Source organism: Pongo abelii, chromosome 3, assembly GCF_028885655.2.
Source record: "Pongo abelii isolate AG06213 chromosome 3, NHGRI_mPonAbe1-v2.0_pri, whole genome shotgun sequence".
NCBI lineage: Eukaryota > Metazoa > Chordata > Mammalia > Primates > Hominidae > Pongo > Pongo abelii.
In genome coordinates, this window is record NC_071988.2 from 65,401,019 (window position 1) to 65,419,341 (window position 18,323).

At 42.5% G+C, this 18,323-nt stretch overlaps 1 long non-coding RNA gene across 3 annotated transcripts in view; it reads right to left on the bottom strand.

Annotated features, from left to right (window-relative positions):
* Positions 1-5,756: 5,756 nt before the first annotated feature.
* Positions 5,757-18,323, bottom strand: part of LOC134761276 (uncharacterized) — a 39,290-nt gene continuing 26,723 nt past the window's right edge. Inside the window, exons 2-5 of one of the 3 annotated variants that reach the window (XR_010139698.1) lie at positions 15,947-16,077; positions 15,337-15,468; positions 9,356-9,577; positions 5,757-7,995 (exon numbers count right to left, since the gene is read on the bottom strand). This is a non-coding gene — a long non-coding RNA (uncharacterized LOC134761276). Of the gene's footprint in view, positions 7,996-9,355; positions 9,578-15,336; positions 15,469-15,946; positions 17,299-18,323 lie in introns of those variants that run through there. The other 2 variants (XR_010139696.1, XR_010139697.1) reach the window with 2 other exon arrangements.

The following is an 18,323-nucleotide window of genomic DNA, read 5'->3' on the forward strand; positions in this document are numbered from 1 at the left end:
ATCAGTATGAAATAGTAATCAATATCCTCACCAATGCATTCCCAGGAGTCTGGTATTTCACATGGTTTCAGATATTCATTCAAAACATCTTTACTGAGACACAGGTTCTACAGATGCCAACATGCCTGATATTTTTTTCTAGTGGCATACTTCATCTAAACTAAACTCAGGAAAGGCGGTCATGTGAGAGGCCAAGATACTGCAGTGTAGACCCCTTGTTCCTGCTGATCTCAATCCACAGAGTATTTAGGAGAATGAACGGAATGCCTCTCGTTCAAACTATATTCCTCCCATAAAGCTCTTTCTTAGCTGGTTAGAGAGAAAGTAAAGATTATAATTAACAGTTCTTTGCAACATGCCTCAATGTCTGCCAATCCTATTACTCGGAAGGCAATTTCAGTGGCCCTTACTCTTTGGGCTTGAGTAGGCAAATCCACCTTCCCTTTTCTGGAATAGCCCCCATTGGGTAACCCCAGTGGTAGTGCACACTGACAACTTAATGCAAGAACAGCCCACAGGAGGGAAGGCAATGACCAAATATCTTCATTCACCCTCTGCACAAGACGGCTCTGCCAAACTCCAGGCTGGTGACCAAAGGCCAGGAAATCTAGCCTGTCTTCTAGAATGTTCCTGGGGAGCTCTGTCATGGCTCCAGTCTCCTAAGCCTCCCAAGAGTTCCCTTGCCAAAGGAGCCCTTCCTCTGGATTCTTAATTTGTGTAAGGGCCACCGTGTATCTTGGAGTGTTTTTAGGTACACTCCTGCCCCAGGAGAAAAACACAGGCAAAAATAGAGTTAAGCCAAACTTTCTGTTCTTTTTTGGTGTGGATACTGCCTGGCTGTGCCCTTATCACCTGGATCATCTTTTGGCTCTCTGGAGATTTCCTGGACTCACTCTACTGCTGTTGGCAAGAATCGAGGAGTTAGGTCTCAGGGCTGGGACTAAGGTACTACTTCTCCCTCACTCCGTTGAAAACTGAGAAGTGCATTTTGACTGTGCTACTTGTAATCCTTACCCAGACTTCCTCCTCCCTGTTACCACACCTCTCCCTTACTCTGACTAAATATGCCCTTTGAGCCAACCTCACCGAACTGGTTCTCTGGGTTGGTAATAATGACCTTCCGGATATACTCTGAGCTCCCTCCAGCAGGAACCTCCCAGTCTCTGCCTGGCCATCTGGCAAGGAGGCCCTGCTGGTGCCGGGGTAACCTACCCAACCTGGGACACTATCCAAGTCACTTGACATGGAATCCCGCTCCCTCCTGGAACAGGACAGCCTATGAGTTCCCAGGTATTTGCTATGAGAGTCCCAGCTAGTGGTATGTTTTCTGATAAACTTCATTGTGTAAATTTCTTATCATGGACTGTAAACTAACATATAGGCATATGTCAACACAGGTACGTAAATACTTTAATATATAATACATCAGTCTAGCTTAAGTCACCTTACATTTATTTCTTGTTTTGGGGTTTTGTTTGTTTTGTTTTTGTTTGTTTGTTTGTTTGTTTTGTTTTGAGATAGACTCTCAATCTGTTGCCCAGGCTGGAGTGCAGTGGTGTAATCTCAGCTCACTGCAACCCTCCGCCTCGTGGGTTCAAGCAATTTTCGTGCCTCAGCCTCCCAAGTAGCTAGGGCTACAGGAGCATGCCACCATACCCATCTAGTTTTTGTGTTTTTAGTAGAGACAGAGTTTCATCATGCTGGCCAGGCTGGTCTCAAACTCCTGGCCTCAAGTGATTCACTCACCTCCCCATCCCAAAGTGCTGGGATGGATTACAGACATGAGCCACCGTGCCTGGCCTCCATTTACTTTTTTTTTTTTTTTATCACTAGAATGAAGTACAAAACATAGTATGTGCAATCTACCCACTGGGTTTTGCTTTTGAGAAGCAGGGGTTATTATTAATAAGACTTTTAGAGTAAATGATTTTGTAGACTAATAAAAATTTACACCAACTGTGGCTGAGTGGCTAGAGAACACAGCTGGCAAGGTGCTTTGTGTCAGGTCATGCTCCATTCATGGAATAATAATAATCACTGTCACTTACTGAATTCTTCCCATATGCTAGGCCCCAACAAACTTTTTACATGGTTTGACTTCTCTTGTTTAATTTTCATAATTCTGAAAAGTCCTATTGTTATTTCCATTTTTCAGCTGAAGAAACTGAGGTTCAAAGAGCTTTAGCAAGTTGCCCAGGGTTACCAGAAACCAGGTCTGTTACACTCCAAAGCTCTTAACAGGAGGGAGAAGGAAAATGAGGAGAAAGGGAAGAGAGAGGGTGAGAGGTCTTGGGCAGCCAGTTCTTCAGTCTCCTGAATTTTGTTACCCTATCTCTATGTCTATATCACAGCCTTCTTGGATTAATGAACAAAGAACCCCTTTCTCAGACTCTACATCAGCCACCCTCTGTCCACTCTGCTTGACACCTGATTAGATCATAAAGACCAAGGTTTCTTGACCAGGGGTGATGTCTCAACCCTGTAATCCCGGCACTTTGGAAGGCCGAGGTGGGAGGATCACTTGAGCCCAGGAGTTTGAGATCAGCCTGGGCAACAGAGGGAGACCCTGTCTCTACAAAAAACTTAAAAATTAGCTGGCATGGTGGCATGTGTCTGTGGTCCCAGCTGCCCAAGAGGCTGAGGTGGGAAGATTGCTTGAGCCTGAGAATTTGAGGCTGCAGTGAGCCATGATCGTGCCATTGCACTCCAGCTTCGGCAACAGAGCAAGATCCTGTCTTAGAAAAAAAAAAAAAGACCAAGGTTTCTTGACTCAACAATACTAGCATTTGCGACTGAATAATTCTTTATTGTGGGCAGCTGCCTTGTGCATTGTAGAATGTTCAGCAACACCCTAGGCTCAACCTATTAAATGCCCATAGCACTCCCCAAGTTGTAACAACCAAAAATGTCTCCAGTCAATGTTAAGTGGCCTCTGGAGGGCAAAATCACCCCACACAGAGAACCATTACACTAGACACACCCAAAGGCAAAAGGAGACTAAAGTTACACCCAGGCGATGGTAACGGTCATGGCACCATTCTGACCTCAAAGTCAGCAGAGACATCCAAGACTATAGTCAACCCAAAGGAAACCTCAGGCCCCACAGGCTTGCTGGTGTTGGTGAGTAGAGCAAGGGATCTCTCCAAAAGGCCAATGTTTGTGATTGGCCTTCCCAGTTCTGGCAGAAAATCTGTGTACACCCAGAAAATGCTCTTTCTTTCCAGAGCTATCTCTGTAGCATAGATTTGACCCCAAGCATATAAAGAATAACCATGCCAGATATGACTTTAGAGTGTACAGGGTATGTGGGAAGGGCCCCTAGCTGGTGCTGGCCCCTCAGGACCCATCAAAAAGTGGTCAATGGCCAGGGGATCCTTTGTCCTAGGCCCCACATTGAGCTTCAAATTCAAAATCCTGATATCATTTCCAATGTTATCTACATGTTGAATTTTTAATATGTTCAAAAGTATATATACATTTTAAATATAGCGTATTTTATAGGTCTATTTTGGGATTCCTTCTTTCATTTTTAATATCCCAAGAACTTCAAAAAGCGGAAGTGACCTGGGCCTGCTTTGACCTTTTTTTTTTTTGAGATAGGATTTTGCTCTGCATTGCCCGGGCTGGAGTGCAGTAATGTGATCATGGCTCACTGCAGCCTCAACCTTCTGAGCTCAAGCAATCCTCCCATCTTGGCCTCCCAAGTAGCTGGGATCACAGGCATATACCACCAAACCTGGCTGATGTTTTTATTTTTTGTAGAGATGAGGTCTCCCCTATGTTGCCCAGACTGGTCTCTAACTCCTGGCCTCAAGCAATCCTCCTGTCTTGGTTTCATGGCAGGTTTCTTGGTAATAGCCTCAAACTGGAAACAACCCAAATGCCCATCAACAGGTGAATGAATAAACAGACTGTGCTGTGTCCACACAATGAAATACTAAGCAGAAAAAAGGAATGAACTGTTGATACCTACAATATGAATAAATCCCGAAATTATCATACCGAGTGAAGTAAGCCACACACCAAAAAGAATACACAATGTTTGATTTCATTTGTATGGAATTCTGGAATGTGCAATCAGTCTAGTTATAGAAAGCAGATCAATACTTGTCTGGGGACCTGGTGAATGGGGAGTGAGACGGAGAGATTACAAAGAGAAAGAAGATGAATTTGTTCCTTGATTGCACTGATGATTTCATGGGCATATATGTATGCCAAAATTGATCAGATACACAAAATTAAATATGTGCATTAGGTTGAATCCCTGGGTATTGTGGGGTGGGGGGAAACAGAGGCGTGGTCGCTAGGTCCACCTAGGTATTTTGTCCATTTCTCTCGTCTTTGGCTGAGCACAGAGGTTGTAGCCATTACTCTTCAGCACTGCCTGGATAATGTTACTAGAGTGAAGTGTGAGAAACTCGTAAAAAATTCATCAGCTTATTGGTGGGTGAAAGCCCTGCTGTGGCACCCTCTCACTTTCTCTGAAGAGCACCTCTTATCTGGGTAAGTCCCCTCTTGGGGCCAGAAGAGATTAGATCAGAATACACTGGATATATTTGCATGGCTAGAAATTCCTCCTTCTTAGAGAGTAAAGAGGGTGCCCCCCCACCCCGCCCTTCCCCAGTACAGAGAAAGTGGCCAAGCAGCTTGGATCTCCTCCAGCATACCCAGGCCAAAAAACCATGCCACATTCCAGTGTTCATTGAGGAAATAAAATGCACACACACAGGCATACACACATAGAGCAGTAGCCTGTGCCGAGTCGCCTCCAAGGCTGGGGTCTGCAGGTGCAAGCTCCAATTAGCAGCCAGCCTTCCAATACCTTTTCATCCCAAACAACGGCCAGGCCTCAGCCCCGGCCAGGGATTGAGGAAGGGCCCGGAAGGACTGCCGACGAGACTGAGAAAAACAAAGACTGTCCAGATAAAAGTAGCTCATGTGAGTCGAACCTGAAACCCAGCTTCATTTTCAAAACCTCTTGTGAGAATTAGTCAATGCACAATTTTGTGAAAAATCAGTTACTGGCCACAGGAAATAAACTGCCTTCAAAGGCCCTCCAGACCTAAGGCATCAGAGGCAGTTTTCTCTTGCAAACCAGCTAGGCACAGTATTTCTATAACAACACAGTCTTAGTTGTTTCTACGGTTGACAACAATTTCCCTAAACTAACATATTTTGAGGGTTATGGATGTATTGTGGTTCTCCCACAACTGGTGGCTCTTTATTGTTAATATCACATCAAGGTTTAAACAAAAGCACTTTTGATTCTTTATTTTTAGCAATGAAATATATGTGTTTTCATCTGCTTGCCAGTGCTCTATCCTAAGCAGAGAAGCACTAAGGCCATAGACTCACTTTCTTCATTCCTTTTCTTCCCCCATTTTTTTCTGTTTACTTTTTACTGAGAAGGCTACAGAGCTTATACAGAGGTCCATGCTTCCTCTGTAAGCATCTCGGCCTGTTCCACAGCTAAGGATGTGCTCCCGAAGAAAGACTTCTCTATCGTTGTCTCCTTGTGGGCTCCCTGGTCTGCTTTTCCACCACTGCCATGCTCTGTTAGGCAGTGCTTCCTCGCCTTCCTGACAGTTGTTCTTGTTTTTAATATGTAAATCTACAAAGAAATGCCAACAATTAGAAATGCAAACAAAAGAAGGTTAAAAACCTATATTCCCACCACCACTGTCATTCTATTTTTCTGTTTCCTTCCAGATCATCAGGCATGCTTTGTGTCTACTTAGTATATGTATATAAATAATTCTTTTTTATTTTTGTTTTTTTTTTTGAGACAGAGTCTCACTCTGTTGCCCAGGCTGGAGTGCTGTTCAGTGGTGCAGTCTCAGCTCACTGCAACCTCTGCCTCTGGGTTCAAGCAATTTTTGTGCCTCAGCCTCCCAAGTAGCTGGGATTATAGGCATGTGCCAACACACCTGGCTAATTTTTTTATTTTTAGTAGAGACAGGGTTTCACCATGTTGCTCAGGCAGGTCTCAAATCCCTGACCTCAGGTGATCCACCCGCCTCGGCCTCCCAAAGTGCTGGGATTACAGGCATGAGCCACCACACCCGACCTAAATAACTCTTGATTATGCCTCTGACTTGGCTTCTTCACTGGGTTTGCAGTCATGAGATATGAATGGCTGGTAAGTGGGCGACAGAAGACACAGCCCTTTTGATACTTTAGGACCCCAAAACAGTCCATTCTACTTAGCAAGAATGAAGTTAGGTTCCTGTGAGCCTCTGTTTGCACCATTTTCATCAGCCAATCAATAAATAACCTTGTTTAATGTACGTTTCTGTTTCAAAATGCCTTATTTTTTCTGGGATATTAACATTTTTAATTAAAGAAAATTTATTAGGAAGCAGATTTTAAATAAATATAAGGAAGAATTTTTTTTTAGGTTTGGGATACAAATGATCCTGTCACCCAGGTACTGAGCATAGCACCCAATAGTTTTTCAATCCTTACCCCCACTCACTCCTCCCTGCTGTAGTAGTACCCAGTGTCTATTGTTGCCATCTTTATGTCCATGAGCACCCAATGTTTAGCTCCCACTTACAAGTGAGAACATGCAGTATTTGGTTTTCTGTTCCTGTGATAATTCACTTAGAAGAATGGCCTCCAGCTGCGTGCATATTGCTGCAAAGGACATAATTTTGTTCTTTTTCATGGCTGCATAGTAATTCATGTTGTATATGTACCATATTTTCTTTATCCAATCACCATTGATAGGCACCTAGTTTGGTTCCATGTCTTTGTTATTGTGAATAGTGCTGCAGTGAACATGCAAGTATGTGTCTTTTTGGTAGAACAGTTTGTTTTCTTTTGGATATATTCCTGTAATAGAATTGCTGGGTCAAATGGTAGTTCTGTTTCAAGTTATCTGAGAAATCTCCAAACTGCTTTCCACAGTGGCTGAACTAATTTGCCTTCCCACCAATGGTGTATAAGTGTCCCCTTTTCTCTGCAACTTTGCTAACATCTGTTGTTTTTGGCTTTTTAGTAATAGCCATTCTGACTGGGGCACCTTATTTAATACATCAATTTTGAGCTCATGGCCAATAGCACTATAACTCATGCCTGAATGACGCCTCTCTAACATAGATACTTCCTCTGTAAGGTACATCACAGTTTTCTGGAGCTTAAGAACATTTGGCAGCAGTTCAGCATTGTGCTTCGGGGCCATTTTTACAGCAAAATCACCAATGAAGAGCACAAAAATGAGGAAAAACGGGGCACTAAGTAGTCTGCAAAGAGAACACTTGCTGATAGTATGAAAGCTGATGCAAGAAACCAGAGTGTCACTGTTTGACCTCAGCTGGGAACATGTGCATCCCATGACTTAAAGTTTCGCTGCTTTGAGCATGTCCACAAATAACCACAAAATCACCACGAGCATCGAGTTCGGTGTTACAATTCAATTTTATCAAGGAGGCAAATTCAAAACTATGCAATCTGCAAATAATAAGGTACTATACCTATATTGTACAGTCTTGCTAACTAGAATTGACTATTCTGCATCATTAAAGTATCAAAAGGTCTATTTCTTCTGCTGTCAACTTCCATTCATCTCTCATGACTGCAAATCCAGCAGAGAAGCCAAGTCAGAGAAATAATCAAAAGTTATATATATGTAAACATATTAATTAGACACAAAATATGCCCAATGACAAGATCTGTACCTATATTGTATTCATGCAGTATATCATGATGACAGGAGGCAAGCAGTCATTCATATTTCCCTCTGAAACTAGTTTGTCGTTCTTGTTAAAATGCCACCATCGTGGCTGCCATCTATCAGTGATAAATCATTTCTTCTCAAGTGGTAGTTTCAGGAATACACAGTGGGAGCCTTCTCTCTTGCTTCCAAGATCAACTTCAAAATCACTAGGTCTGGTTGGGTGGAGTCCATTGGGTTGAAGTTAGAAGGTGAGACTTTGAGTAGTGGTCTAATCTCCATCAGCAGCCTACTCTTTAACACAGCAGAAATTTCCTCATCTGCAAAAGGGAAAGTCTATATTTCATTAATTCTGAGACAGTCCTTCTTTTACATTTTAATATCTCAGAAACTGGCTATGTTTTGTTTTATGCAATTGATGATGTGTTGTGGATTAATTGGCAGTATTCTGTTTTCTTTCTGGGTGGGCACATAAAATAAGGGTGCACATTCTACCCTTTGGCATCTTAGAAGTGATGAAATTCCGTAGTAATGAAACAAGCCTACCTTACAGTGTTGTGGGGATTGAGCAATGCTACAACTTCACAGGGTTGTGAAAAAGTAAATAACATGTGAAATGACAGGTGTAGTGCAAAGCATTTGGAATTAAGGAATTATTATCATGACTGTATTTTCTTACTCCTAAAATCAGTGAATCTTTTACTTTTGACATTACTAAGAAATATCATAAGAGCTGCACCAGGGACCCCTATGATCCTGATTAGATTTTTTTCAGGCAGTGATTGGTACAAAGAGATTCATTTAGTGGCTCATAAAATCTTGTGTCATTGAAAAGAGATCCCCAAGAGTTTGAGAACTACAGCTGTGAAGAAAGTAAAACACAAGTTTCTTAGGGTCCAAGGCAGTCCTTTCTTGACCATGATGCTGCAATCATGAGGTTGTGTTTTGGTCCGATTATTGGGATCCTCTTATACTTATGAGATTTTTTTGCCAGTGCAAGTTGGGTTTCCTCTCATCAAACTGCTTCTGTCTATGCTGCATGCTCTTAGCAGTAACAGGAGAGTGAAACAATTGAGGCGGTAATTCAGTCCTAAACTATTAATATAACCCAAGATTCTTCCATCTGCGTCATCCAGATCATCATCTCAGTTACCATTTTTGCTTTCTTGGGGAGGGAGGGAGGGAACCTGGGTTCTGTGTACAAAATAAGTTTATAACACCTTCACTCCAAACAGATGTTTTAAACTACAGAACATGACTCTGTATCCTTGTTCATATTTGTTTGCTTTTTGATATAAAGGGAGAATATGAATCCAAGAAATTTCACTGGAGTCTAAATACGGACATAGGATGGAATCAGTTAATTGGGTGTGTAAGATGAAAAGGGAGCTGAGGGTTTGCTCCCTGATAGGAAAATATGGAGGCTGCTTTATCTGCTGTCCTATGGTCAAATTACTATCAAAGTCAGTGAATAAATGGAAGCGGGTAGAAACCCAGGCTGCTTCTATGTGCTGGTCATTTTGTATAACTGTTTTGACACACCTCAATATGGGCATTATCATCTCCATTTTATAGTTCAAGGACCTGATACTTGAAGGTGAAATGATTTGCTTAAGGTCACTCAAGCCCTTCTGCCTCAGAGCCCTCCTTTTTCTACTCTAAGGGAAAAGAATGTCTCACCAGAGTCCCAAAGATGCCTCACAATTCCTCTGCTGGCATTTCTCCTGTGATCTCCTCTGAAAGGCTTTTCAACCCTGGCCACTTTATCCTCATTGTGTTCTTCTTACCACAGTGACGTGTAGAAGGAGGTGCATGCTAATTTTTTTGAGACAATGAAGTTTTGTTTTTGCTCAACCCAGGCAAGCATGCATCCACCCCTCTTTCTCCACCACTCCTTCTCCCCTGAAAAGGAAAAAAAAAAAGGAGTAATAGATGTGCAGTCTCTGAGATCCCTCTTTGATTTCCACTCTGAATAGCAGGCATTGTCCTCAGTAGTTATTATTTTTGGAGTGCCGACCAATAAAGTTCAGCATCTCCTTCATGTAAATGTAGCACTGCAACACAGAGATTTTAACTGACCTGCCCAAGGTCATACAGGAATTAGCAAAGGGGCCAGAAGTGGGGCCTAATGCTTCTAGTTCCCCATCATTGGCCGTATCAGCCCACACTGCCATTTTATGCACACTTGGTAAATATTTACAGCTTGAAATACCTTCCCAGCTGCAGTTAGGACAAGAAGTACTCTCATATATTTGTATGCGTTTGTAAAACAGATGTGAGAAAACATAAACTTGAATTACTGGGCACAGTCTCTCTGATATTAAAAGCACTAGGTTAAAACCTGGGAGAGCCAAGATTACAGGCTAATATTTTGTCCTTTTCAATCTCTTGGTTGTTTCTTCCTGTTTTGTATATAAGATGGCTTGTTTTTCATGAGTTGCATAGAATCATTAAACTGATTTAATTGATCAAATCATACCCCTACTTCCCAATAGACATTTTTTACATTAAAGCATAAAACAGGGCTAATAACAGATTAGTCCTATTTTTCTTTATAATAATATTAAAATAATTGCAATATATTAATACCAAATGGACTCATTCTATTCTAATTATAAATATTCATTAGTATAAAATACTTGAGGAAAAAGAACATCAATCTAAATGAAAATTTATATTTTTAAAATGTGATTCTTTTGAACTTTGTAGTGAGCTATGTGAGACAACCCTAATTCAAATTAATTAAAGAAAGAGGAATTTTGTTGGCTCACAAAACAGGCACATCCGGAAGAGGGGATCTAGTTCAAACAATGTCAGTGCTTTCCTTCTCTCTCCACATCTGGCCTCTGCACTATTCAGCTTTGGAGTCTAATGGTATCATTCTGCCCATCCTCACCCCATGTGACAAGAAAGATAAGAGGTGTGGGAGTGGGGGCTTATCTGAACTGCTTGTTTTCAAAAAGGCAGAGAAGGGCTGGGCACCATGGCTCATGCCTGCTATTTCAGCACTTTGGAAGACTGAGGCAGGAGGATTGCTTAAGCCCAGAAGTTTGAGACCAGCCTGGGCAACATAGTGAGACTTCATCCATACAAAAAATAAAACTAAAAATTAGCTGTCTGTGGTAGTGTGCACCTGTAGTCCCAACAACATGGGAAGCTGAGGCAGGAGGATCAATTAAGCCCATGCAGTGAGCTATGATCCCATGATTGCACTCCAGCCTGGATGACAGAGTGAGACCCTGTCTCTCTTAAAAATAATAATAATAATAATAAATTTAAAAAGAAAAAAAAACAGAGAGGGCTACTTCCTATGACAAACATGCCAGGGAAGAATCCTGATTGACTTAGTAAACTGCCACCCCTTGGAGCAGTCCCTGTGATCAGAGAGAAATGGACTATAGTCAACTGTGAGCCTGGGTCATGTGCCCACCCTTCCTGCATGAGCGGTGGTAAGTAGGTTAGCCAATGCCCTACTATGATTGCAGCTCCACCAGTAGAGATGGTACTCCCAGAGGAAAGGGAGTACTCATGCAAGAAGAAGAATAGAAAACTGAGCTGAGGCTGTGGGTGGTGGCTCACACCTGTAATCCCAGCACTTTGGGAGGCTGAGGCGGGCAGATTGCCTGAGCTCAGGAGTTCGAGACCAGCCTGGCCAACATGGTGAAACCCTGTCTCTACTAAAATACAAAAAGTTAGCCAGGCCTGGCAGCGTGCACCTGTAGTCCCAGCTACTCAGGAGACTGAGGCAGGAGAATTGCTTGAACCCGGGAGGTGAAGGGTGCAATGAGCTGAGATCATGCCACTGTACTCCAGCCTGGGTGACAGAGACTCCATCTCAAAAAAAAAAAAAAAAAAGCCAAGCTGGACAGATAACGACATGTTAATTATCTCAGCCCATTCCACTGGGCTTGTGAAAATCATAATTACAATAAAAATCCAATTGAGCAGGTGGTATTGGGTGCACAAAGCTGATGTGTGACTTTCAGATTTCCTGTCTTCTTCATTGTAGAGCGTTATTATGGAGTACATGATTTATCGCATACTTCCTGCCCTATTGAGCTGATTTGCAATGGTTTCAGAGTGTTATTAACAAGAATATTAGTAACAAAATACATTGTTTTCCATCAGCTTCTGCACTGGGTGGGGGTGCTTTCCAGATCATATTTTAGGAACTCTAGGAGGCCCTTTGTGAAGTAGCTGGCACACATTTCACTGTCGGGCTTTTTTGGTGATGCAGAATCAGGACCCTAAGGAGGTTATGCAATCTCCCCAAAGTCCCACAGCTGGTTTGTGGCTGAGCCTGTAAACTCTCATCTTAGGGCCTGACTGTGGCAATCAGCTCTCTTCTGGGCCACCACTTGGCCCAGAGGAGGAAGATGGATGAGGACGCTCATGTCAAGCACTAGCCTAATCCATTTTAATGGCCTTTATTTTCATCTCATGAGGAAAATAGCATAGCCTTCCCTGGCTAAACACTAGTTCAGGAAAAGCCACAAACCAGCCCCCTGAGTCTTGTTTACAAAAATGAACCCAACCTAACTCTGCCTAGCTGGCAAAAACTGATAAACTCATGGCAGCTTCCCTGGCCATAGCCCACGGAACAAGGACCAGTATTTCTGAGTATTGTCATGCAATTTTCTTAGTTTATCATGGCCAGAAGAAGTGAAAAGCACTGTAAAAAATGAGATGAAGAAATCCTGGGAAGAAGCGATAATATGAGGAAGACATAAAAAGGAGAAGAGAAAGAGAATAGAGACTAAGAAAATTATTGTGCATGGGGGACCAAAGAGGATAGTGCAGAACCATGCGTGGATGGGGGTGGTGGCCAAGTTCCAGCAGGCAAGGGAAGCTGCCATTACTGAATCCCTGTTATGTGCCATAGGTTTTCACATCCATTTTCTCATCAAATTTAATGTGATCATCACAATATCCTTGCAAGGGATGTGTGGCCATCCTACATTATATAGAGAGGGCAATAGAGGATCATAGAGTCCATATAACTTGATGGATTTATGCAGCTAAGAAGTGATGACGTTGGTGCTGAACCCAGACATTTCCGATCCCAAAGTTTATGTTCTTTCCACCCTGAACTCCCCACCACTCACACACTATCTAATGACGTCTTGTCTTAGGACAGGTTGTCTAGAAGTAGAACCTACAAAAGGATTCTTGTACATAGGATATATCTTGAGGAAGTGTTCTCAGGAGGAGGGGAGTAAGAAAGAAACCTACTAAAGAAGACCTGGAGAAACAAATGATTCCTGAAAATCTAGTTCCACTTTACATTTGATAGGAAATGTGACTAAGTTGCTGTTCCTTGTCTATTGTCCATAGAGGCCTCTTTTCCTCTTCCTAGGATACAGATCCCAATATAATTCCAAATCTCCCTAACCTGATATGGTTCCCCATGGCATAGTTTAAAAATCCTCAAGCCAGTGTTTTTCAAGCCAGGGAAGTGTTCTTAGGAGGAGGGCAGCAAGATAGAGCAGGGAAAATTCCAAGCAAAGATACAGCCTCAACTACCTAGCTTTAGCCTGATCCGACAGAGAACATGAATTGCACCCCAGAATTCATCCTGCCATGAGGCAAAGGAGCTGGACTTTTGTACCCTAGTCAGTCGATCATTGTCTGACTGACCCTCTTGGCTGAAGCAAGAGTGTAGGGGGTAACATCTCAAGGGAACAGCTATTTAGCAGAAGGCATGTGTCTGAGAAAGGAGGCAGCCATAAGCCATCAGCAGCCACACTCACAGAAGCTAGGAGATAGGAGTCTGGGCAAGGCAACAGCAGCCACTACACATTCTGCTGTCAGCTTCCCACTGTGAGAGAAAAGGGAGGATGGGAGCCCAGAAGAGAAAGTATCACTGTCCCGGTGGTCCCTGAAAACCCCACTCTCAGTGCTGATGTCAGTTCCAAAGGCCTGGCCACCACAGCGGCCAGCCTCAGGCAGTGGACCTCATGCTGGGGCAGGTCTCCTGATAATGCAGCCCTAGGTCTTGCCCTTAGTACCAGTCTGCTCCCCTCAATGACCCACCTCCCTCCACTCCAGGTCAAGATTCAATGGATTAGAAGAACCAGCGGACCCAGGAGCTTTGGCCTCTCCTTCTCCATATTCATACATTAATCCCCAACTCTCTCCACTCTCCTTTCTTTGCTTTACTTCAGCAGATTTTATTTAAAATTTTCAAACATCTAACAACTACGGAATTACACCGAGTCAAGGATTCTCAAGGACTTAAAAGAAAAATGGCTCAGGCTCCATCTCCAAAGAGACTCCGAATTGATTAGCTTGGGATTTCTTTCATGTCCCTGGGGTGACTCTGTTTGCAGCCAGGTTTGAGAATCACTGCACCAAGCTGTCCTCAGTCACTTTGGGCCTATGTATTAGAATCACCTAGGGCATTAAAAAAATATATCCATGGTTGGGTCTCATACCCTGGAAATTCTGATCGATCGTCTTAAGTTGTGGTCTGACATCAGGGACTTCTTAAGTCTCTCGGATACTTGTAATGTGTAGCCAACATGAAAAACCACTGGCTTGAGGATTTTTTAAACTATGCCATGGGGAGGCATATCAAGTTACGGAGATTTGGAATTATATTGGGATCAGCGTCCCAGGAAGAGGAAAAGAGGCCTCAATGGATAATAGGCAAGGAACAGCCAACTTGGTCACATTTCCTATCAAATGTAAAGTGGAACTAGATTTTCAGGAATCATTTGTTTCTTCAGGTCTTCTTTAGCAGGTTCCTTTCTGCTGAAGGCCCACAGGGAAGCTCCCTTCTTCTGCCGGAAATAGTGGGTGGAAAAGGGTATTTCGTTGTACCTGAAATTAAGCCCAGAATTAATTTACTCAGTCCAAAGAGTCCAGGCTCCTACATTATCCCACCCCACTCCCGATCCTTCACTCTCACCAGGTAGTGGGGAAGACAAACTGTCTCCCCCTGGGTACTAAAACTGTCTCCAAGTAGCTGCATCCCTTAACTCCATGGGCCACTGCCTCCTCCTCTATCCCTCACACCCACTTCTCTGTATTGACCCAGCGGTCCATAGAACTGTACTTCTGGCCCAGGAGCACTTACTGCAAGGTTCTGGCTCATTTTCCCTGTTGGTTTACCTGACTGGCTTGCCCAGGTTGACCTCTGCAACCAGGTAAGCCCTGATCCACCCTGGTGGATGGTTCCCATGTCCTATCCTAGTTCCCCTTCCCAAATTCTAAAAGCTGATGCAATCATTTCTTGATATTTGAGGTAATTCAGTTCTTTAATATCACTGCAAACACTGAATTAGCAAATTCTGAATCATTGCTCCTAGAGGAACTACCATGTTAGCTTCCTATGATCCTCTGGTGACAACATTTTTATCAGCCAATCAATACATAAGCTTGTTTTATATGTGTTCCTATTTAAACACACCGCATCTAATATATGTTGTTGGTTCACCAACATCAAACTCATAGCCAATAACACTGTGATGCGTGCCTGAAGGAAGTTTCTGTAATGCATGTATTTTCTCTGGAAGCTACATCACAGTCTTCTTGCACTTAGGAACACCAGGCGGCACTTCAGCACCATGCTTGGGGCCATTTTAAACAGCAAAATCACCAAGAAAAAGCACAAAAATAAGAAAAAAGTGGCACTAGTAGACCGCAAAAAGGACACTTACATACAGTATGAGGGCTGAAACAAGAAGGTCACCTTGTCTGAACTCTGCTGGGAATGTGTTTGTCCTTTCACTCCAATTTTTGCTGCTCTGAGTATGTCCACCAATGACTGTGAAAACACCATGAATCCTGATCTGGGGGTTACAAAAAAATTTTAGCAAGTAGCTAAATTCATAACCATGAAATCCACAAATAATAGGCTCAACTGTATAAATACCCAATTCTGAGTAACAAAACATTTTAATGACTTGCTGTTAATTTGAAAGTCTCTGTTTTAAGCAGGAGCTCCTGGAATACTCTCTAGCACAGGGTAAAGGGAAAACTTACATGGTTGTTATTCCCACCCCCATGCCCCCACCACCTTTTTTTAACCAAGAAACTATTTTCATGGGAAAATACTCATGTTTTCAACATGATTAAGTGTCTTCTTTTTTGCTGGACCAGTAAAACTTAGTAGAAAATATGAGTATAAGTACAAGGTGGAGATTTTGGCTTTTCAATGGAACAGTATTTTGGAGGAATGAGAAAACTTGATGTATTGTTGTCTTTACTGTGCATACATATAGAGGATAAAGCAGCATCACTTATTTTAAAAATCAAACCAAGGCGTACCTGCAATATTTTTTAAAAATAAAACCAAACAGAAGGGCTCTATCCAAGTCAGAGGTGTTGGCCTCCGCATTTTCCAGGTGACATCAGCTGGGAAGAGCTGCAGTCCATCCACCCTACCACCTCTGATTACCCTAAAAATTGAACAAACACAGAGCAGGAGTGTCTTTTTTCCCATCCTCCAGGTCTGAGCTTGTCCCTTACCTCCCATTCAACTCTGTTGCTTCATCCATGGCCAAATGGCTTTGCTGCTGGTTTCGAGCAGCTTTGGGCAGGGCTGCAGTTTGTGGTGCAGACAAGCCATTTGGAAGGCAGACTGCATCTTTTACAACACACTTTCTCTCCAGGTCTTGGGATGAACCCAAGCTTTGGCAGGGCCTGGGACATTTTGAAAAGAATGGGCCAAAGCAAGGACAGAAAGATCCAGAGTGAGCTCTTAGCACTGCAAGTCTGCCTCTTTGCCAGAGTCAGCCTAAACCTGGTCTGTTTCTTGGTGGTTGGGGCCTTGCAGCCATTATTCTGGTTTCTGCTGGAGACAGTTTCCAGTCCTGCTTCCAGTTCCTGGATGCACCCAGGGATGGCTGGAGATAGGGAGGAGGGACCTTTAGCCACCCCTCTATTTCAGTAGCCCCCTAATCAACCCAGACAAACATTCTAAACCTGTATATTTGCCGTGGATAGTGTCTCAAGAAGAGACTTTTTGTTTGTGGTCTGTTTTTCATATTTATTTCAATAGCTTTGGGGGTACAAGTGGTTTATGGTTACATGGATTAATTATGTAGTGATAAATTCTGAGATTTTAGTGCACCCATCACCCAGGTAGTGTATGTTGTACCTAATGTGTAGTTTTGAATCTCAAATCCACCTCTCAGCCTTTCCCTTCTGAGCCTCCATAGTCCATTATCTCGCTCTGTATGCCCTTGTGTATCCATAGCTTAGCTCCAACTTATAAGTGAGAACATACAGTATCTGGTTTTCCATTCCTTAGTTACTTCACTTAGAACAATGGCCTCCTGCTTCATCCAAGTCATTGTAAAAGACATTATTTCATTTCTTTTTATGGCTGAGTAGTATTTCAGGGTATACATGTACCACGGTTTTTTAATCCACTCATTGGTCAATGGGCACTTAAGTTGGTTCCATATCTCTGCAATTGTGAATTGTGCTGCTGTAAACATACAGGTACATGAGTCTTTTTCACATAATGACTTCTTTTCCTTTGGGTAGGTACCCAATAGTGGGACTGCTGGGTCAAATGGTAGGTCTACTTTTTGTATTTAAGGAATCACCATACTGTTTTCTATAGAGGTTGTGCTTTACATTCCAGCCAACATTCGCTTTTTGTCATATCCACAACGCTTCTACTGTTTTTTTGACCTTTTAATAATGGCCATTCTTGCAGGAGTAATATGGTATCTCATCATGGTTTTAATTTGCATTTCTCTGATGATTAGTGATGTTGAACATTTTTCCATGTTTCTTGGCTATTTGTATAACTTCTTTTGAGAAATGTCTATTCATGTCATTTGCCCACTTTTTGATGGGATTGTTTTTTCTTGCTAATTTAAGTTCCTTGTAGATTCTGAATACTAATACTTTGTTGGATGCATAGTTTGCAAATATTTTCTCCTATTCTGTGGGTTGTCTGTTTCTCCTGATGATTCTTTTCAAGAAGAGTCTTACCTGCCTCTACCCTTCCAACCAAATGTCTACTGCCAAACCCTGCCCAGTAGAAATTCTCCAGATGATTTGGTGTTCAGTGGATTTAATTTTCACTCCCACTTGAAAATTTGAAGAGGCACTAAAGAAAAATGCCTTCAAGTTGGAGTGCTGTAAACCGATACCCATGATTTCCTCCTTTGGTTCTTTCCTAAATGCACTTTTCCTCAGAGACTTGTGAAGTCAGAATGATGTAAATCCAGGGTCCGCTTGACCCAGAGCTTAGCATTCATCCCATTGAAACCCTCATCCTCAAATCTCCCAAAGGGGGATGCAGAAGGAGGACTGGCTAATGAGGAGGGTTTCTGCTCTAACTCAAGCATGCTAGACCTTCTTTGAGGAGCAGTAAAATCAACAGAGGGTTAGCAGGTGCTGATTCAATGCACTGTGTTAGTTAAATCTGAACATCCATCCTCAGAGGTGTGCTGACTCAAGACTGGCCTATGTCTAAGCACATGTAAAGGAGAAAAATTACTCACCTCTGTGCATTTATTTAACAATTATTTTTCTAATTTGAATTTTCTTTTCTTTCATTTGACAGGATTCACTTTATTAGAGTTAGGGGGCATCAATTCAGAGTAGAAAATCTTGTTTTGTTGATCTGTGGTTGAGTTACTTTCAACATAAGAGCTCACCATTAGTAGGAATTCTCATTGAAATA